The sequence below is a fragment of the Leptinotarsa decemlineata genome, unplaced genomic scaffold (genome assembly GCF_025532065.1).
Source record: "Leptinotarsa decemlineata unplaced genomic scaffold, Ldec_3_MD MMD2_tig00026354_RagTag_RagTag, whole genome shotgun sequence".
In the NCBI taxonomy this organism is placed as follows: Eukaryota; Metazoa; Arthropoda; class Insecta; order Coleoptera; family Chrysomelidae; genus Leptinotarsa; species Leptinotarsa decemlineata.
In genome coordinates, this window is record NW_027412702.1 from 3,293,135 (window position 1) to 3,317,358 (window position 24,224).

The window sequence follows — 24,224 nt, forward strand, 5'->3', positions numbered from 1 at the left end:
GCCAAGAGCTCCCTCATAATTGAGGACTCTTTGTATAATTTCTGGATAGTTTTATTTATCACCATTTGAAATTGTGTAATTATGACATGTTTCAATCTTTGAATAATTTTTATGGCACTCCTAAAACGTTTTTTAATTCTCATCTCGATACTTGAAGGCACCTTTGTCTCATCGACTTAGATACCACATTCGTGATAAATTTAGCATCATCTGAATGGTGTTGAACTAAATAACTACATTCACCACTGCTTAAACAAATATATTTAAAAAATAAAGTTTGATGATTTATAAAGCTCTAGCACCATTTAAATGGTGTTAAACTAAATAACTACATCCACCACTGCTTAAAAAAATATATTTTGAAAAATAAAGCTAGACGCTTTATAAAGCTCTAGCACCATTTGAATGGTGTTAAACTAAATTATTACATCCACCACTGCTTAAAAAAATATATTTTGAAAAATAAAGCTTGGTGCTTTATAAAGCTCTAGCACCATTTGAATGGTGTTAAACTAAATAACTACATCCACCACTGCTTAAAAAAATATATTTTGAAAAATAAAGCTTGATGCTTTATAAAACTCTAGCACCATTTAAATGGTGTTAAACTAAATAACTACATCCACCACTGCTTAAAAAATATATTTTGAAAAATAAAGCTAGACGCTTTATAAAGCTCTAACACCATTTGAATGGTGTTAAACTAAATAACTACATCCATCACTGCTTAAAAAAATATATTTTGAAAAATAAAGCTAGACGCTTTATAAAGCTCTACTACATCCGCTCTTAGAGCACCTTAAGGGTTCGAAGAGCACCTTAAGGGTTCGACCTTCTTGATAGCTGATTTTTATGTGAATATCACGTTTTCTAACTCGAGATATCACCATCGCTCTAGCAGTCACACCACTGAAAATATCTGCCGCAGTAGCAGATGATACGTTTGGTACTATAAGTTACTTTCGACCACGGTCTAAGTAGCTCGGATGTTGTTTTCTCTGATCGTGACCCCGGCCATGTATATGGCATGAAATTTTCTTATCAAGTACATTGTTTTGAGAAAAAAATTATCATATAGTTTCGTACGATATTTCATATAACCAGAAGTGAATCTCACTTTTGTTATATAAGGAAACAATAATGATACACATCGAATCATTTAATTCAAGTTCAATTCAAGTTTTGGTCAATTACATTATGTTTGAGATAGTGTTTTGAGGGGGGGGGCCTGGTATAGGTTTATGCCTCTTCAGGGATAGGAGATTGTGTGTGTGTTGCCTTCGGTTCAGTTTGTCTTTCCGTAGTTCCGTAGGAGTGGTCCGAGTCCGTTGCGGTGGTCAGTTATTACATAGGTTGAGGTTGTTAGACCGGGGATGGATGTTGTACGACTTCAGCTCCTTCCAGGATGTAGCTGTCCGCCATCTGATTCAAGACTCCTCCAGGATGTCTTGGATCTGCTCCGACGGATCTTCCATTGCTCCCAGGAGTCTTGCTCGGGGAAACGGGAGCTTCTTCCTAGGTATCCTTGTGGTCCCTCCACAGGGAGTCCATGGTGTGGTCAGCGTGTTGATGACATCGGTGTTATTGCTGATCATTGAATCATAAAAAATAGTGTCACTATATGGTGCTTTTGGTGTGAATCATTTTGTCTCTCTGAAGAACACTGCATAACATCATCAATAATTCAATTCACTGTTTGGGAGTTCATGTACCTTGTATATTGAAATGTGATTTTGTGTAAAATGAAATGCTTTGAAGTTGTTTGGATCAATTCACTAATCTTAAGACATATAACAAATGGTAAAAGAAATGAAGCAACCATAAATATGCAATTTACTGTGAAAACAAATAATCACTTATCTTTTTGTTCCTTGAACACTCATTAAACTCAATGTTGACTAATTTACACTGTAAACAACGACTAATATGTGCAGGTTCGCACATCATTGAATCATTTTTGTAACACTTAGTTTTTGTCTCCGTTGAAAGATTTTTGTTCCAGTCCATGAAATAGTAATTAGAGAGAAAGGGTGTACTCAAAATAATTATTTGAAGTATATTAACAAGTCGTAACAATGGTTATCACTTTTCGAACAAATAAAAATATTTCAAGTGAATGTGCACCTCTGTAAAAAAATCTCTTGCGACATGTATTTATGTGTATTTGAAATTGAAGATTCCACAGAATATATTATCTATTCAGATTGAATTAATAAACTTATGTTTAGAGGGAACAAAATTTGGGCTGGTCAACAGTGATATATGCGAGGACGATGGTTATATTTAAACATGAATCAAGTATTTCAACTTCTCAAAGAACCTAATTGATTTAACAAGACAATTGAAATCCTAATGCAAATGAACTGTAAAAGCTAAATATTGTGAAAAATTGATCTCGGTTTCGAATATGTTAGTTAAATCAATTAGGTACTGACATTTCCAAAAGTTGGAAAATTGGACATTGTCCCCTTTTCATAATTCACCTTTTTCTTTATCTTCTTTAATTTTTCTGGGAAATTATTGAGAAGAGTTTTTTCTTCCCAACTAATCAATCTCAGACGATCTGGAAAACTAGTCTATTCACGATAATTCGTCTTCTGTTATTTCTTTTCTGTTTTTCATCTTGACGAAGCTGTGGCATCAAGGTATGAAATTCTTCATATTGGCGTTATTTCAAGTTGAATCCATGCAGTCATCTATTTTATGAATATATTTTCAATATCATGAAATATTATTTCTAATCGTCAAGAGAGTATTGCACGCTGATGCAAATAAGGTCAGTTTTAATAGCTTGAAATTTATCTGAAGTATACAAACCCTAAGGTGAAAAGACCGAGCCTCAAATTCACTGTAGTGTGATTAATAGTTAAGGAGATTTATATAAATGCTACTGAATTATTTCCTTGAATAAACCGTGTTCAGTCTTTGTGAAATATAAATTTTCTAAATATTACGCATGTGACTTTATTGTTTGAATGTGTGATTTTAGTTGTAATGAAGACAGAAGTTGTGATTTCTTGAATTGACGATATTGACAGAGATCCTAATTATAGTATTTAGTCACAGATCAATTCACTTTCCAAATAACCGTCATAAAAAACAATTATCTTAAAATCAACCATCAGTCATATTTAAATTTTTATATTATCAATCAATTCTTTCCATTGCTAGGATATTGACAGTCTTTTGGCAAACTATAACATCTGCACTTGGTGATATATTTATTCAAACTTCTGGGAATTCTGGGACACCCTCAAACAAAAATTAGTTTTTTACCTATACACCCAGCACCTAATCCGTTTTCTCTGCGAATATTTTTAAAACTCTAATCCCTTTCCGTCACATTTTTCTATACAGAAATTACCTGGCCACAATGGACCATATTACACCGATGTTTGCCGGTCGAGGTCCCTTCTGATCTGATCCCTTATGACGAAACTGGAAGGATCTAAACGACAAATGACAATACTCGGGCACAATGGAAGGTTAATCTTCGAAGGGAAAAGTAAACTCGAAGACGAAGTTTTGAATTTTGAGAAGAATGCAACACAATTGTTTGGAAGAGAATCGTAATAGCGGTGTTATATAACATGTATGAATGGTTGGGGTGTTTGTAGTTATTTGGTAAGGACGCGAGAATGCTAGAAACCAGGTTCGAATATCGTTAGGGCAGAATTCATTTATATTCATGTCACGTATGTTGACCTGAAAATTGCAAAAATAATGTAAAAAAGCGTTAAATAAAACAAATGACTTTGTGATTTTTCTAAGATCTGTGTAGGTACTTACTTTTACATAGGCTGGAATCGTGTATACAAGTATTATGGGTTGAAATATTGACAGCATAAACCATACAAGCACAATTCTTATGAGACGAAATAATTTTAACGTTTTGCTTGTATAATTACGAGAGTTGCGATAAGAGAACAACTCAATAATATTATTGTTAGACCAGATGGCGTAAAAGAAGATTTGACATACATGTCAGAAAATTTAAACCGTAAGTGAAACCAAGGAAACCCTAACTTATCCAGTAGAGAACAACTAATAACAACTCGTCTGCCAATTGAACATACTGGTAGAAATACAAGCTTCTTCGTTTTTTGGAGTATTGTAGTCGAAGGTCATCTCGAAGGCTGAATATGGAACACTATTATTTGTTATTCAACCCTTCGGAATATTTTACATGTTTCTTTATATGTCATCCGTATAAAACAATATTTGATTCGAAACTCTGCTCTACTTTGCCAAGCTTTCGCTTCCAATGGGAAGCTTCTTCAGGGTCTATAATTCATCAAGTTTTGGTTTTATTTGTCTTTGAATTCAAAATAATTCATGGAGTGGTGGATTTTTTGCCTTTGAACCACTTGCAACTTCTCAATCATCCTTCAATGCATTTGTAATGATTTTTAAATTAGCGCACGTCACTTTTGAGTACGATACTTTGCTGCCGTATGGATATGGAAGAAACCTGAATTTTTGACACTTGCGAACAGGTATCATATACTCCGTCGAAAATCTGGAGAATGCGGTGGAAAAATTTGAATAAAAATTAATATAAGTTAGAATAACGGTATTAAGTCATGTATTGACTCATACTTCGGGTGTTGACTCATCCGAAGACAAACGTACACCTAATTTTTAGTTCTTAATTGTTAATATTCACAGATGAATATGATTTTTCAGTAACTTTGCAATTACTCGTTTCTTAGATAAGACCATACAATAGTTGTTTCTCGAGTGGTTCTACGACTTGAAACACCACAAGATAAAAGAATATATCTAGTTTTTGAGTTGTAAAACTATTTTGAGAGCACAAGTTGACAGATGGTAAATAATTTTTAATTCCAAATAGAAACAACAAGAGTTTTTATGATGTGCTGTATCTTGGCCTCTCATATTTTCGAGGAATTATTATGTTGTGGCTGGAAATCTGCTGTAAATTTAACCTTTTATTCATTCCAGGAATATGTGGTCGCACTTTCTGCCTTTTTATGCACACTATGGAAACCACATTTTTTATTTGATGACACTTTGCGGTCTCTACGACAGCATAACTAATTTGGAAGTGTTTTCGTGGGTTTCATTTCACAATAATTGCATTACTAGGTGTGATGTTTCAATGAAACCGGCTAACCATTGTGGGTATAACTTCTCACAAATATTTGCGGTCATCAATAAAAAAGGTTTCCATGTTAGATTTATATCGTTTCTCTATTAGACTGATTAATGATATCAAATGCAAGGTAACGTGTACATTTCAGGTATAAATCAGAATTAGTCATAACATTAAAAAATATTTTCCGTGTACACTCGGTCGTTTCAGTTAATTATTTACCCAGGCTGAATAAATACGGTTTTTATGCAAATACGCCGGATTATAAAAATATTATGCTTAGCTCTTCGGTTTTCCAATGCTGAACGACACCGTTCGTAATTACACGTAATTCTTGTGAAAAAAGAACTTGTCTCAAGAGTTGGTTTTAATAATACACGTTGGACCTTTTAACGAATAAGATTTCATTAGTCTTTCTAAGAACATTTATTTAAACTCATTTTAGTCCACGAGAATGTACATCATAATAACTGGTATGTATATAGCCGGTGGATTAAAGTTATGTGAATAACCGAAACTCTTTGCCAGAAAATTAAATGATTACCATCGTTTTCTTGAGAGTGGTGATAGATTATTGGTAAGAAAATAAATAGAGAACCATCAGTCTCTCGACAATGAACTATGTACAACTCAATGCGGAAGAGGCCCACATTCATGATGGTCTCAAAGAGGTTACTGTAGTAGAGAATACCTCCGGAACGATGTTGAAGAAATAAGATTCAGGTATAGGCTAAATTAACGTGAACATTAGTTGAATGATTCATTTCTATGATAGCGACCATTGTAAACCCCCCGATCCCAGGTTACATTCCACAATAAAGATACTATGGATTTATGAGCCACGTGAGTGCGTGAGGGTGCGCTAGTCTGAAGTATAAGTCACTTTTTCACTAGTTCGGACTTCCATTGTCTACTATATAAAATGATTTGAAATCCCTGAAACAAGTAAAAAAGAATAATTAAAAAGAATAGTTGAAAATAACAATTATATTAAGCAACAATAAACCTGAAATGAAATGATAGTGAAATAACCTACAAGTAAAAATATAATAGGTAATTGAATAAATAAAAATTAAAGGAATGAAAAAAGAAAATAATAAAAAAAATAAAAAGTGTAGAGATTCCAAGTCACGTTAGTTCACGACGTTTCGATTGTTGGTATCTACAATCGTCTTCGGGTGATGACTGGTCATCACCCGGTCAACAAACATAAGTCACTTTGCTACTCTACCGTTAAAGTAGAGTTACTCATGAAATGTAGACATGTTCATTTCAATAAAAATATTTTTTGCTTTTTGCTTTTGCTTTGCTTATTGATGAAATATATTATATAGAAGCAAAACTTTTGGATTATTTGGTAAATTATAATGATATGAGATAGAAACACAGTAGATTCAACACATCTGTGACATAAAGACATAATGTTATGAATAAATGATGTAGTTTGTAATAATTCAGATTGATGTTGATGATGCAATAGGACAAATGTCTTTTGGGAAAAAAGACTTTGGCATTCTACTTCTCCATATTGATAGAAATGAATGTGGGAATCTTCTAAAGAAAGGAATGAATCACTCAATTTCGAAAAAGTAACTCTATGCAAAGAAAATTCAGACACAAACTGAAAGAAAAAGAAATTTCTAAACGGCTACTTTCATATAAATATTGAATAATAGTTTCGAAACAAATCCTTTTATATAAACACCGAATTATGCAAAAAACACCTTTTCTATTCATATTGTATTCCAAATTTTCGTTATGGAATTGAATCAGATATTATTCACAGAAATCCTACACAATATAGTAATTGAAAGAGGTGAAATTTCGCTTACATGAAACACTGTCATCCTCACTGGTATACATACGATGTTTCGCTTTGAGACACTTGCCTTATCAGCTCCTCAGTACCAAATCTGAATAACATTATAAGAAAAAACACTCAATTCATTCATAAAATCATGACTTCATGTCACGGGATGAGTTTGATCTACTAGTGTCATCGATGAGAGTTCGTTTATTCTATTAAATCCCAACCATAAGAATCTTGTTAGAATTGAAAGGGGTATATTTTTATATTTTCCATGTGTAGGATTCTTTTGAATAATATTTGATTCAATTCCATATTGAATGTTTGGAATACAAACTGAATAGAGGAAAGTATATTTCAAGTTATATTTCTTATGGGAGGAAACCGCTTCGTTACCATACGCGTAACGATGCCAGTTTGTCTGGCTTTCCTTTCTCTCACGCGTACGTCAGTCGAAGGTAGGCTCCTCCTCTCCCGTCGGACATACGCGCAGTGTTTAGTGTGCGTTAGACATATACTGTTAACAGTACTATAAAAATCTAACCAGCAAGCACGTAATCTTTTATTTTACGATTGATGAATTTTATCGTTCTAATGCAGCAGATATTACTCGTACTTGAAAATGTACAAGTAATATCTGCTGCTGTGGTCTGTGAAAACATTTTACCTTTGGATCTCAACAAGCTTAACGAGAGATAATTGAAATTATCACTGAACTGTGGGATGACAATTCCATTCAAAATATTACCAAGAATTAGTTAAATGTTTTAATTTGATGTTATATAAAATGCAAGTTCATGACACAATGTACCAGGGCTGTTATCAACTTGAGGGATTCTAAGTACGTATGTTATTCATTTAGTGGACGTATATTTAATTTTTTTTCCTCATTAGAAACTGACTGTCACTGTAATTTTTACGGTCATGAAATCTGACTTTTCATTTTGCTTAACTGACACAACTCTGAACGGGTATTATAATTATAAATTATTGAAACAATCTCCATCACTTACTGCCCCTTAGCCATTGTTAGTATTCGCTCATCTTTATCAACCCACACATATGTAGGTCTCATGCGGTTTATAACAGTATCTCAACAAACGACAAATATTTCTCCTATTCCTTCCTCCATCGCCATGTCAGATGACTGTCCTCTCTCAACACTCACTCATGAGTTTGAGGAAAAATGTCGATTAAATAAGTGTTGTTATAATAACTAATATAATAACTAGTAACGTGTGATAACAGAATCCAGTAACTCATGTTATGGTGTTTTCTGGAATAATTGTTGCTAGAGAATTTTTTCAACTGTAGGGCAATACGATGAATACCTCTGAATGGCCGAACTCCTTTTGGAAAAAAAATAGAAGAAATAATGAATTTCACTAGTTCGGACTTCCATTGTCTACTATCACCCGAAGACGATTGTAGATACTTACAATCGAAACGTCGTGAACTAACGTGACTTGGAATCTCTCCACTTTTTATTTAATTTTTTTTCATTTCTTTATTTTTATTTATTCAATTGTTCTATTTTCACTTGTATTTTATTTCTCTATTATTTCATTTCAGGTTTATTTTGCTCAATATAATTGTTATTTTCAGCTATTCATTTTTAATTCTTCTTTTTTAGTTGTTTCAGGGATTTCAAATCATTTTATATAGTAGACAATGGAAGTCCGAACTAGTGAAATTCATTAGGAAACATTGTCAATCACCTTCAAACAAAAGAAGAAATAATAGTAATACTTTAAACGAAATTACGAATCTTAAGTGAAGTAATATGAACTTTGACTCAGAAAATCATTTTGAATTTATCGCTTCATCGTTTGAAGCTTCATTGAAACTGAAATAGAAAAACTCTGTTATGGATTTTGCTTTCAATTATTTGACGAAGACATGTTTCTCTCTATAAACTATGTTGTTGACTGACCATATGAGTAATTAGTTGTGGATAATATTCAAACTTGAAGTAGGTGATAGTGAATTTAATCAAAAGTTCACTGTTTGGAAACCAGAGCCCAAACCACAACGCATTTATGATTCAACGCCAGACACCAGTCTGAGTAAAAAAGGGTTATGACTTTTTCCCTTACGTAGACGCTATCTATGGGATCGACAGGGAACTCGATTTTTGAATATCAAAGATAAACAAGGCTCCCCAAGGCGGTAAGTTGCAAAGCCAAGCTTCGACATCGATCTCCGATTAGATTCGTCCTCTGTCTTTCACTACAAGTCATACGTTTGAAAACAAGAGCCCAAACACGACACATTCATGATCCAACACCAGACAGCGTTGTTTTGATCCCCCACAGGTCTAATCAGTGGTGCTAGGCTGAACCACAAATGCGTTGCTATATTCTGTGCTCCAATCAAATTTTGTGTCGATATGAGAACTCTAGAATTTCGAGCATTATTGGTAGTTATAGAGGAATCTAAGTAACTTGATTTAGTTTGTTGTCGTTATTTGAGTTTGAATGGAACTAGAACTTCTGAAAATCTGATTGATTGAAATGAGAGGATTGAGAAAGCTATTATATAGCGAAACACGGTTGACAGTTTTGTAAACCAGAATACAGGCAATAATGCCGATCAATCAGTCAAATATCTGAATGCTCACCAAAAGAAACATAGGTAGTTGTTCCAACAAATAATCATGCATGATACTATCGACCTCCTTAGATAGAATCAACGAATATAGTAGCTTAAAGTTATATTTTATTACTTTCATAATTTTTTCCAAAATAGATGTAACAGGCTCTTTTAAAAATTAATTTTTTCTGTAATTCAATTGCTTTTGTCGAAAACAATATTATTTTCAGAAGGTGGCAGCAATCGATTATACTTTGAAATATCTTATGTAGTAGTGAGTATTTATTAAAGTGATATTATTGTAAAACAAATGTGCTTCAGAGAAGAAATGCATATAATTTCTTTCAATAACTGAACCGGTATCACAAGGAAACCAATAAATGAAATGAGGTTATTATCTGAAACACAAGAATATTAGAACTGATTTGGAAACGTCATCACTGCATGAACTCATTTCGATTATGGATTACTATATTATCTGATTTGTTTCAATTTAGTCTGATTCTTCTGATATTATCACAATTATCGTTTTTTTTTTCAATAACCGAACAATTTTTTGTTTCATATGGCTTACCCCAATATTTTTTATTAATTAGACGTCGAACTGCGTGTTTAAAACAAACATTGAGAACTGTGTTTGAAAATTTATGCAACACTTGAAAAACTCTCATCAAACGTTATTGTGTGATCAGGAAAACATTTTTTGTTGCGAGTTTTATTTAGAGTTTGACTGTATTATAATATATATATATATATATATATATATATATATATATATATATATATATATATATACAGTGTGACCCATTTAAAATGGAACCACCCCTGTAGAATGTGCATTTTTCAATCAATCTCAATTTTTTTTTATTGAAATATTAAGCATGAAAAACTGTATCTTGACACTAACTTTCACAATTTTAGTTTCATTTCCAAGGCACTCTATGGTTTTTTTTGTTTGTCAAAAACGGCAAAAGTTTATTAGGCAATTTTTGTTTTCAAATTTGACTACACCACTGGATTCGTAGTCGTTATAAATCCAAACTGTCAAATTTTCATTCAAAAATATTTGTTAACAACGAAGTTACAACAACTTCAATTTTGGAAACAAAGTATTTGTTTGTAATTTTTATTCAGATTATAGACATATTTGAGATCTGACAACACTGTCATCACCAAGTAGAACACCAGTGAATTTGTACAGTGAAAATCCGAAGTCAACAGCTCAATGCGTTCTACAGTTATAACTCCTGAAAATATGGTAATGTGAGAGATTTGTGGTGCAAGCGTTTTGTAATAAAAATCTGAAGTAATACCTAAAATAGTTCAATTGAATAAAATATTTTTTATTAGTTATCTTTTGGAGCATTTGTTGAAAATAACGTACCTGCTCATTGAATATGATCAAATATAATATAGGAAAACTGAAAAGTTCACATCGAAAAGTTATTTCCTAATATAAAACTTTGAAGAGTCAGCAACTTATCTAAGTTGATCAATTTCACAGTATTAAAATTTCATTTCGCAGTAACTTTTCGGGATGAATTCATTCAAAACATTCAAGTATTTTCTTTATTATTCTATATTCGTGATGTAACTGGGCGATACTTGATGAAAATGCACCATAAATATATTTTCAGTATGTAATGAAACTAGACGACTCATTTATTAGGCCATTTTTTCCTAGTTTTCAAAATGGTGTAATTTCCCTTTGATGCGAACTTACATCAGCTCAGGTCCAAAGTGAGCGGGTCTATTCGACCTTACACTGCAACTCTCAAGGGTTTATTGTGGCTCACACTTATTCAAACCTAACCAGATAAGTCCAGCTTCATGACTAAATAGATAGATATGTTTATATGGTCACTATCTTTCAGATCAGAAGGCAAAAATGAAACTCTGCCTAACTTTTAAAACTCTCACCTTCGAAGGCTAACCTTTTCGATATGGTTCTCGCCAGTATCACAAGGTCATCGGCCTAAACTTGCAGATCTACTTGGCTAAACGTGTTTTCAGTCCGTTATGAAGCAGAGCTGTAAATATACCATCCTCTCCAAGAGATTCTTGGCGACCTACCAGTCCTTCTTTTTAGATGGTCGAATGTTATCAAGACCCACTTTTAGGAACGTGGTTTTATGTCAAAAGCTAGTAACGTGACGTGAATGTTCCGTCAGGTCGCTTCATCGATTTCAGGGATCTGCCCTCTGGAGAGAATTCTGCGAATTCTTATACTGCGAGGAATATCAGAAATACTTAGACATAATTTTCTGTAGAAACCCTGTTTTGCCATTCTACTTTTTTTGTTGGAAGTCATTAGAGTAGTTGTAAAGGTCCCAGTCATATGACTCTTTAGGTCGGCTGAATAAACGTCGAACTTCTATTCCAAGATTTTCAAGGTATTTGTTTTTGTTTTCAAGATTTGTTTGTGAGGGGAATAAGTTGATTTAGAGTGTACTACTGGAAACGAAACTTGCTTGACTACCACATTTTGAGTGCAGAAGTCTATGACAACACATGCTCTGGGTTTGACAACACCATAAATGGTGCTCAATCCGGTTTCTAGATTTGTACTTCTTGTCCAGGGTTCCAGCAGTGAAGCATGGTCAATTAATTCGCCCTTGAATTATTTAACAAGAACGTATGAAGCGACTTTGGCATGTTGTAAATTTTCCTGTAAACACTTGAATGCAACGAAATGTCAGTGACAAACTTTTTTTCTCCTTAGGATAGAGAAGGTGGAGGGTCATTTACGACACGTTCATCTGCCTCTCTAAAGTCAAAGGATAAGTTTTTGAAGAGTGAATTTTAATATTTTTCTCAGATTGCAAACTGACGCTAACTTAAATTCATATGCATGTTCTTGGGTTATTTTGTGCCGGCAATATCTGCTTTGAACAAAGTATGGTGTTTACGCTTTTATATATCGGATTTTGTATGCCTGTCTTGACCGCTATTAAGAACTCCATTGTTATTGTTCTCACACGAGTTGGCTTCGATCATTTCATAAATTCATTGAATATCTTCGTGGATTAACGACCTTTAAACGTATTAAGTCAACAATAAAGGGATTGTGTGTTATAGCGAGTGGGCGAAAAAAAGTAATCATTCCTGTTTGCGATGCGTTCATTACCTTTAAAGTGGATTCTGATAATTTAAGGCGTTGTTGAAAGTATATGGCAAGGCATCGCTTGATTGAACAAAATAAAACCAAGTATGGTTGTAATGAAATTAATACTCTTGGTCGTCTTTTTTCGATTTTTTAGAAATACATCATTGGTGCGTTTGAAACCGGTATGTGTAGTTAGAAAATGTAAGCACATATTTGTAACAAGTTAAATGATATCTTTGGCGTTCATGCATTAAATCCGCTATATTAATACCTGTCAGTACTTGGCCATTCACCCTCAAGACATTCAAGTGAAGGTCAGAATGATGAATAATAATGTAAGTTCGTAGATACTAAAAATATCAACTGTTGTCTTTGCAGTTATACTGTTTTATAACTATCGCTAAGAAATGCGTAAGCCTAATTTTGCAAATCGCCATCTCATAAATATAAAAAGAGACAAATCAGACACTTCTTAGATCCAAGTTGAAAATATTTTTTGCGAATATACTAGTACAATTCAGTTAATGCTTTGGAGATTATGGAAAAATTCCTGAGAAAATTAGGTTCAACAATCTCAAAAATGTTCATATTTGTCAAAATAATTCGTTATTATTATTATTATGATAAACATTGTGGTGCCTGCAGCACCACATCATCTGAAGATCTTGATCTTCCAATGTCCTCTCTCTCATAAAACAAAATGTTGCTCCAATGCTCCAATAGGTTCAATACATCGCCAGAACACTTCGTGACACGACTATCGTCAAACTTGAACCAGTCCGTTTCGTCTTTGACCAAGGCGTAATAATGACCAAATTCAACGCCAGAACCACAGTGAACAATGACTGGATGAATTTTATAATAGTGGTCTGCTAGATTGAAATGTTCATCTATTTCGAACCTTCGAAAGAGTTTCTTGCTTCCGTCAGAGGTTGAGTCTTGTTTGAAGATCATCAGTGTTATTATTAGATTGACTGGTACCACAGCTATACTTGTTTCAGTTAGTTTGGCGCATGTTTGGTGATACCGTCGATTATCACCTGTTGAAAATTCCATTTTCAGATGATTTAACAATAACCTTTGCACGGACTGGTTATTAGTCATATTAGGAAACGCTAGATGAAGTTCCAGAAATTCACATAAGTTTTCGCTACCCCTTGAACATTTACTACAAAGTAAACAAGTGAGGATTTTTCCAGCAAAAGATTTATAAACACAATACGAGATGAATTGTACGGAATGAATCATTCAATCCAGATCGGTCGGGAGTATTGATTTTGCTATTGTTTTGCTCACGAAGAGTATTCAACAAAAACCCTAAGAATTTCGAACAATCCTCTTATTGTCCTAACGAGTATCTTGTGGATTTCAAAGACTCCAGGAAATCAGTTGGAGGGAAAGATGATACATTCTTACGAAACTGCAGCTGCATGAACTGGTGTTTGAGTTTGATGAATAAGTAGGAAATATTCCCGTTCTCGTTCATCATTAAAACCTCGTTCTTGAAATTCTTCGTCATGAACAACACTTGTAAAATGCTATTCATCTAGCAAGTGTTTCCTAAATTATCCAATCTTCTTTAGATTTTCAGGACATCTCTCTACTGATTCGCAAGGAAGAACATTTCAAAGAATCTCCATAAGAACCATTTCTCAAGTTGCGATCAATCCCTCCAAGTGAAGAAGGGTTTCGTAGAGGGGTCGATTCGGCTCTTGCTTCATGAAGCTCTTCCACTGAAAGGTCACCAGAACTACGAGGACTGCAACTTATATTTGATTTCAACCAACAACTAACAAATTATTTGCGAAGGAACCTCAGGTCTCAACAAATAATAAAAAATCGAATATCGGTTAGTGAACATAAACAGGGATGACAGAGTATTTATAAAATAGCTTTTTCGGTTCAGAAATTCTGGGGAAATTCAGAACTGAAGAATCTTGGAAGGATCTAGAAGAGATTGGTGGTAAAGAAACTGGTAGATTTGGAGAATGTCATTAAATGGGCTGTGACTTCACCTATATAAGTTGCCAGAACCAAACGGAATTTAGTTTGAAATGATGCAGAAAGGACATCAAAAACTGTATATAATCCAGAACAAGTTAGGCTCTGGAATACAAATTTGAAACACCTTAATTTCCAAATCTGTGAAAATCGGACAGTATCGGGTCATTTACATTGAATATATTATATAAAAAAAAACTACTTGGCATGCATATTAGGGGCATATCACTGTCTACAAGACCAGCAGTATTATCAAGACCACACTGTTAAAAATTTCTATGCTAATTTTACAAAAAATGCTTTGGAAGTTTTAACGCATAACATTTTTTTGAATAATAGAATCGCATTTTGTAAATTTACTACACGATTTATTTCAACTCAATTTAGAAAAATTACAAAAAATTTTGAATTTTTAGTAAACTTACACCTGACGTTTGTATTGTTATATTACAAAACAAACTATGTATTTTTGTGAAGCAAATTTGGTAGAGAATGATTTTAAATTTCAAGATGTTGCATTGTAAATTTACTACCGAAATCAGTTCAACTTTGTTTTAGAAAATTACAATATATTTGTTGTTTTTTTTGGAAACATTTGGTGGACAATTGTTTTGTATTAATACAACACAATCTTTGTGAATTTGTTAAAAAAAATTTCGAAAAAGTTGATTTGTAATTTCAAGAAACTGCATTGCAAATCTACTACGCATTCAGTCAAACACAGTTTTAGAAAATTACCAAAAATTTGTTGCTTTTATGTAAACATTTGATGGGAGTTTGTTTTCTATTATTACAACACAATATTTGTGAATTTGTTAAGCAAATTCGGTGAAAATTGATTTGTAATTTTAAAATACTGTATCCCAAATTTACTACGCATTCAATTCAACTTAGTTTTGAAAAATTATAAAACATCGGTTGCATTTTTAGTAAATATATATGGAACGTTTGTTTAGTAATATCACAATAGAAACTTTGTGATTTTGTTAAACAAATTCAGTGGAAATATTTGTAATTTTAAAATGCTGCATTGCGAATTCACTAAATATGAACACTGTGATTTTCTAAAATATTTTTTTTTTATTTCTCTATTGATTTACAAATGAAGCAGATCTTATAGTAGTGCTCTAATTAAAGATCTTGAACAATTTAATTGGATATGTTTATTATTACTGGATACATCCAAAGTTTTTACTTGGCAATATAATATTGCAAATAATTTAGGTGTTGAATGAGAAGTGCGATTTATAGGCTTCTTATCAAGGTACCAAACAATAATTTATCATTTTCTTGATCAACAAAATAGTTTATTGAATAAAATCATTTTAAAATTAACAAATGGAATTTTATTCAATGTAGGATAATTAGTCTACATTATATAAATAAAACTTATACTTGAGTATATTATATTATAATTCAAACTCAACGTAATATACATTAGATACAAAGTAAAAATTAAGTGAGTAATGCAGTCAAATAGTTACAATAAACATAGTAAAAAATAAAAGATTATAACGAGTATTATACAAAATAGAAATCACATCATATTAATGAATGATAATTATGTAGTATGTACGTATAACATAAAAAGTACACAATTATGTTAAAATAACAATTTAATGCGATTCATCAGCAATATATGGATCGATTGCTTTTCTCAGCTTGCTGACTTTAGGATGGATATTGGTTGCTTTTCTTTTTCCGTCCCACTTTGTACGTTTGAGAGGACAAATTTCAAACAAGAATCTGAAATTTAAAGTCATTTACAAATTAATCGGAAGCAAAAGATAAAAAAAATTGAATAATATGAATTATCCTGAGACAAAATTAACATGATTCAAGTGAAGATTTTTATCAGTGCAGTATCTATAAAGTCTTATGTAAAGCTTTTTTGCAAGAAATATGTACAACAAATTATGAATCGCTTAAGATTGGGAATTTCAATTATTCAGATAGCGAAAATGATTATCTTTAAAATCAATTGTCAACAGTAAGATCATTTAAATTGGCGCTCCGGGGCGACGTCTTTTAAATGTAGAGTTTCATTAATGGAAAAATGAAAAATAAAACTGATTTCCAACTTCTGAAACTGTTTACAAAAGAGAGTATTGGAATTATCAAAAATCTAGAGAATAGCACAGTTTTTAACACTCACCGTTGAATTTCTTCAAGTATTCCCCCATTTTATGGGAGATATGCGAAGCCAAAGGCGTGGCAGCACAGAAATGTAGCTAATAGTCCATCAAGAAAAGATGGAGCATGTATTTTTATTTCTTCATCAAATACCACATGTATACATTTCAACTGGCATGTAAATCTTTTCCTAAAAAAATATTTGATAAATATATATAAAATATTTCAAACTATCATTGTTATTTATTATTTTTAATCAAATGAATTCAACTTCTTCATGTACAAATTTTTTTCTGGAGATAGGTGAATTTTCTGAAATATCAAGTACAATAATTTTGAATTTCATTACTTCATACTTCCATTGTCTGAAATGATATAAAATTATTTGAAATCCCTGAAAGAACAAATAAAAATGAAAATTAAAATATATAGATGGAAATAACAATTATTGAAAAAATTAAAATTAAAATATATCAAGCCAAGTTACTTCACGAAGTTTCGATTATTGGTATCAACAATCGTCTTTGGGTGATGACTAATCAGCCGAAATTGATTGTGGATACTGACATTCGAAACGTCGTGATTTAACTTGGCTTGAAATCTTTGAATTTTTCATTTCATTTTGATGGTTCAATTTCAAATTGTTCCTTGTATTTTATTTTATTGTAATTCCATTCCAGGGTTTTTTGCTTAATATAATTGTTATTTTCAGCTATTTATTTTAATTTTCATTTTATTTGTTCTTTCAGGGATTTCAAATCATTTTATATCATATTACACAGTGGAAGTCCGAATGGATGAAATTCACAATGAAACATTGTGAAACACCTTCGAACATACATTAATTTTGATAAAACTTACTCGATAGTTAAAAGGAACTAACTTTATAGAAATATGGAATTGTTACGCTTCTCTTTCCATCAATACGGGAAACAGGTACCTACCTTCTCGAGTAACTCATCATCAGTTAATTCCTCCTGCCCAGAAAATTAATCAATTTGTTAACATAAAGTGTAGTATTTGTAACTTAAGTTAGTAAACTTACGTTAAAATTGAAAACTGATGGATACCATAACAATCTGAAACATATTATTAAATAATTACATGGAATGACTTTATTTCTAAAAGATCTTGAAGAGTTTTATATTTTATTGATTCAAATGTTTACCAACTATTGATTATAATCGATACTTTACTTGAGTAAAAGGTTCACACGCACTATTCACGGGAAAACAAAAGAGACAGTTTTAATTCACAAAAATCAAATAAATGTAATTCTTCAAGCAATGCTAACTACTTCGACTTATATGTGTCTGGATCCTTCCTCTCTCGGCACTGATACACTTGACACTGAATATGTTATAATACATACCTACTCCTGTACTCCTAAAATGTAAAAAAAAAGTGTCTAGACAATTTCTAGCGGGGCTGGACGCCTAACCGCCAAAACAAAACAGTATTGACATCCAATCGACTTGAAATATTAATTGGGCCTAGGTACAACGATTTTTACAGGATATATGTGTTTAGTGAATAATTACCCTGAGTATAATAACAATGATGATGATAATAATAGAAATGATTATTGATTGTTATTTAATTATTATGGTTATAAATGATTTTATGAAACACATTTCATAACATATATATATATATATATATATATATATATATATATATATATATATATATATATATATATATATATATATATATATATATATATATATATATATATATATGTATATATTGTATATATATGTATATATATATATTGAATTGTTATTTTCACAAACTCCGAAATGAAGCACTTTCTAATTGAATAATTAAATCTGGAATTTCTTTTCAGTTTGGATTTATTAGGCATTTCAATAATGATTAGTTTAGAAGAAGTCTGTCCGGGTATACTGCCTATAAAGTTTGATGAAAATAACTAAAATTGCAAAAAAACGAATGATTTTTCCATAAAAATTTTATAGGAAAAAATTGTTTATTTTGACGAGATCCACCACATACTCATAGTTTTTGTAATGTTGCCAGCAACTTCACTTAGCGCCCTTGGAGCTAAGTAATATGCATCGATATATAAAATTGTAAATATTTAGAAAACGATCACCACCAGCGTTGTTGAGGAAGTGTACCTTTTTTACTTGAAAAAGGTTTGAGAATTAGGTTTTTTCGGTACCAAAAGTGTACTGTTAAAAATGAAGGGGTAATTTGAAATAAATCATGACAGCGTACGCAGTGCCCTATTTTGTGATTATTAAAACGCGTTAAGAAGTATGTTAACATAAAACAATACACTGAATTATTGATCAGAAATGGGGAGATATCTAGTTCGTTCTAGAAAATCAGAATTGATTACTGAAGATAGTAAAGTTTAAAGAAAATGATTACAATCCAATGGATGGAACAAAAATTGCTTCATCAACAATGATAGATATTATGATCGAATGATTTTCAATACAAAAAAAAATTAACTTGCGACATTGCTATCGCAATGTAGCAACGATTGATGTTGGAAACTCATATTCAAAACTTTAATTCGAGGCTGAACTTTCATTCATCGTATCAATTTCCTTAAATGATTGTTAGTGATCAAATTCGCGATATTTTTTTCTGATATATAAACGCATGAATTAGTGGAAATTTCCTAGAATTCGTAAATATTCATTTGTTTTGAGTTAGAACCGAATTTCTATTTATACGAGTATACATGATTCAATTGACACCGAAAATCATTAGTGATCAACCACTTATATCACTAACTTTCACTAACTCACATTTCTGTACTAAAAATTACACTATTACAACTCTGATTATCGCATTGTGACCAATAAGTACAATGATATATACTTTTTTACAATCTGAAAATTGTAACGAAAACATTAGTAAAATGTTTATTACATAGTATACATCACATACGATGTATACTTTGAAAACTTATCATAAAAAATGCTAAATGGTTTAGTATAATTACAATACGTGTGAGACAAATAAACATTTTTAGTCGATAAAGCAATACGAAAGTTACATACGAAAGTTGTAAAATGACTAAAAATATTTGTAAAATTCAAGTTATTTCATAGTATAATCTCAGTTTCAAAAATATTTCATAATTTTACAAACAATCAACTTTAATAATTCTACAAATAAAATTTGTGAATTGAGAAAACTTTTTACGGAAAATTGACTAATGGCTTAGTATAACTACAATACGTTTGAGAAAAATGAAAATTTTTGGTCAAATAACAAAGCACTATATATTTGGCAAACAAAAGTTGTGAAAATACTGAAAGTATTTGTAAAATTTTAATTACTTCATAGTTATTCCTGTTAAAAAAATATTTTATCAATTATCAAAAAATTACAGTGAATTAATTTACAAATGATATTTGTAAATTTCGAAAACGTTTTATGAAAAAATCAATAACGGTCCAGTATAATTACAACAAGTGTGGGAAAAATTAAAATTTTTGGCCAAATTACAAAGCACTATATTATTTGCAAACAAAAGTTGTTAAAATACTGAAAGTGTTTGTAAAATTTTGATGCCTTCATAGTTATTCCAGTTACAAAAATATTTTATTAATTCACAAAAAACTTAAAAGTGATTTAATTAGCAAATGATATTTGTACATTTCGAAAACTTTTCATGGAAAATTCAATAACGGTTCAGTATAATTACAATACGTGTGAGAAAAATGAAAATTATTGGCCAAATTACAAAGCACTTTATAATTTGCAAATAAAAGTTGTTAAAATACTGAAAGTATTTGTAAAATTTTGATGACTTCATAGATATTCCAGTTATAAAAATATTTTTCAATTCACAAAAAATTTAAGTGATCTAATTTGCAAATAACATTCGTACGTTTCGAAAACTTTTTATGAAAAATTTAATAACGGTTCAGTATAATTACAATATGTGTGAGAAAAATGAAAACTATTGGCCAAGTTACAAAGCACTATATAATTTCTAAACGGAAATTTTAAAAATACTAAATGTTTTTGTAAAATTCTCATGACTTCATTTCAATTCCAGTTCCAACTTTTTTTATAATTTTACAAAAAATTGAAGTGAATCAATTCATAAATAATATTTGTAAATTCAAAAATATTTCTTTCTGAACTGACTTACGGTTTGGTAAAATTACAATAAGCTTAGAGTTATTTGATGATGATTGTAAAATCACGACTCAGTTGACTAGGATTCCAAATATTTTTTTGGAAATTACTCAAATCGTATTGAATATTGTATTGGCAACACAGTGATTTGTAATTTAACTGATCATTTGTTTTGTAATACATTTGTAATTTTACAGACATTTCTAACAGTGCAATATAAATACAGAGTAGGTTAACAAGTTTTCAGAAGACGGTTTTGTATGACCAGTTTATCGGAACTACTTATTAGTGGTAATTTTCGGACCACCAAACCACATTTCAGATTACTTTAGAACATACGAAATCGTACTGGAATCCTCTTCAAAACTTGATTTGTATGGATTCATTATGGTTTGTGTTATAGGCAAATTGTTAGATTATGTAACAACGAGTTTCTTAACAACACTATTAATTTTTTTCACCTGATGGAGAATGTTGGTTGAGTTTTAAATTGGTTTTTTGTGAAATAGCTTTCTTCATCTTACGAGCGCAATCCTCAGAAGTCACAAATTGTGCGAGTCAACAGTGACAGAGATCATACCTTTTAAGCCTTTTAACATACATCACGTGCAACCTTGATAGTCTGGAACAACGAAGAAAGGTTGGGGATTTGTCTTTCATCTATAGATACTTTTACGGGAAGTGTTCCAGTCAGTTGGCACATTTGGTCCCACCAAGAGCGGTACATATATCAGTAATACGTGACGTGTTCATCATTTTGAGGTTCAACTCACTACACCACGAACTTCACTGTTTGAGAACTCTTTCATTTGGAGAACTGCGTTTATGTGGAATCGCTACTTCCGCACAGGCACCGCTCTCAGATCGCCTTAAGGATTTTCTTGTAGTGCTTGTGTTTTGTCCTGAAAAAACTGTTTTTTGGGGGGGGGGGGGATTACAGTAAATTTTTTTGTTTTTCTAAAATCCTCTCAAAGGACGTACTGCTGCTGTATATGCAAAATCTTCGTCAGCATGCAAATGAAGGCAAAACAGAAAATCATATAACTTTGAAGTATGTCGTTTGTGACCAATTGATATATTATTTTAACGAAATCATGAAATACGAGAATAACCCGCCAGAACAGTTACAATTCTGTGGAACGTGTCTGAATTTTTATTCCATAAATTATCTAAAATAGTAAATAGGGAACTTTTAAATTTGATACTGCAATAAATCGGACCATTTTAGTGGTATGCCTTTCGTTTCGATGGAACACCAACGATGCCTCTAAATTTATTCATTCCCGAGGAATTGTTTTCAATTTGGTCGTTCGTCGCGCGTTTAGAATATGTTATTTATTTTGTATACGTTTCGACTTAATAAAAATCGTCTGACTCGAATTCAGAGGGACATTGAAATAAGAAGGGGTAATTTAGATGAAATTAAGTCGGGCTAGCTGTCACGAGCCGACGAGTTGCCAGTCTGAAAGACTATCGTATGTTGTTTCGAGATCGATCTAGCATTCTTTCATTACAGGAATAACTTAGGGCAGTTTAGTATGTCGAGTGTTCCGAGATAAAGTCAGAGATCTCAAAATTTAAACACGTTCATTTCAGTATGTTGGTTTGTGAATTAAGTTTCATGTACCAGCGGGTCTAGTTATGAATGACTGAATGAATTGTTGATTATGGAGGTCAACTGTTGACTTACTGAAGACATCGTTACGTTCGTATCGACGATTTATTGATGCCTACATGATTTGAATGATACTGAATAAAATTTTTGGTAAATTTTTAAATTGTATAAATTTTCGACTGAAATCCTTGTATGTAGAGATGATTTCAAATGGACTATTATTTCGAAGCAAAAACTAACATTCGATAAATACATATTTCTTCAAATCACTTATAATATCAAATAATTATTTCTATAGTTTACCCTTTAGTACACTTGAGCATATTTTCTCTTGATCTAAAATAGAATTATATATTTTCAGATTGTCTGAAAGTAACAAACCAAAAACATCAGGAAATGATGAACTCCACAAAAAAAACTTGGCTGAAAATGAAAACCTTCATTAGCAATAGAAGATACCTCCACCAATTATTTCTATAGGAAATATTTTCTTAGATTTCCTATAATTGGTGGGGGTTTCCACATTTATTTTATTCCGGTGGATATCCAAATGACATCAAAAACTGTAAATTTTTTTTAGTTCAATATCAACCAATCAAATCAACTCAGATTGCAAGGTACAGTGAGAATAAAATATCGAATTATTATTTTTTCATTTACCGACTCTGTACACCTGGCATTTTGCAATATGATTCGCTTATTGATTGATTTAGTGAAAAAAAAAATAACCGTCCTAGTTTGTTAAACTGGGGAAAATAGAGTGTAAATATATAAAAAAAATCGTAACATGAAAAATCGACTTTGTACACCTACAATATTGAGACGTGTTATTGCTGATGATCTATTCGACAGAAAAAACTTCACGTTATAGTTTTCCAGGCCGCCTGAGGGGGTGAACATGGGGTGAAAGTGTCAAACAATTTCTTAACATGAAAAATCGACTTTGTACACCTACAAGTTTAAGATATGTTCCATGATGATCTATTCGATAGAAAAAACTTCACGTCATAGTTTTCCAGGCCGTCTGACGGGGTGAAAATATCAAAAAATTTCTTAACATGAAAAATCGACTTTGTACACCTACAACTTCAAAATATGTTATCCATGATGATCTTTTCATAGAAAAAACTTCACGTCATAGTTTTTCAGGCCGTCTTAGGGGGTGAAAATGTCATGTTAAGAAATTTTTTGATATTTTCACCCCATGTGTACCCCCTCAGGCAGCCTGAAAACTATGATTTGAAGTTTTTTCTGTCGAATAGATCATCATGGATAACATATCTCTAACTTATAGGTGTACATATTCTATTTTTGAAGATACCATTTTTTCAACTTTCCATTTCATGTTCACCCCACCAGACGCTTGGAAAACTATGACGTGAAGTTTTTTCTCCCGAATAGGTCATCAGCAATAACATGTCTCAATATTGTAGGTGTACAAAGTCGATTTTTCATGTTACGATTTTTCAAAAATATTTCCACCCTATTTTCACCCCTTCAGACAGTTTAATAAACTAGGATGGTTCTTTTTTTCAATAAATCAGCCAATAAGCGTATGATATTGCAAAATGGTAGGTGTACAAAGTCAGTAAATGAAGAAATAATAATTCGATATTTTTTTCTCAGTGTACTTTGTGGATGTGGATAACTTCACACCCGTACTACTTTCTATCATTTCAAAAGTTGTTGTTCAAGAGTGAAAAAGGTATAAACATCAAGCTCATGA

At 31.7% G+C, this 24,224-nt stretch overlaps 1 protein-coding gene across 8 annotated transcripts in view; it reads left to right on the forward strand.

The window, feature by feature from the left end:
- Nucleotides 1-24,224, forward strand: part of LOC111503476 (Eph receptor tyrosine kinase) — a 448,678-nt gene that overhangs the window by 149,358 nt on the left and 275,096 nt on the right. The gene's annotated exons all lie outside the window — the stretch shown is intronic.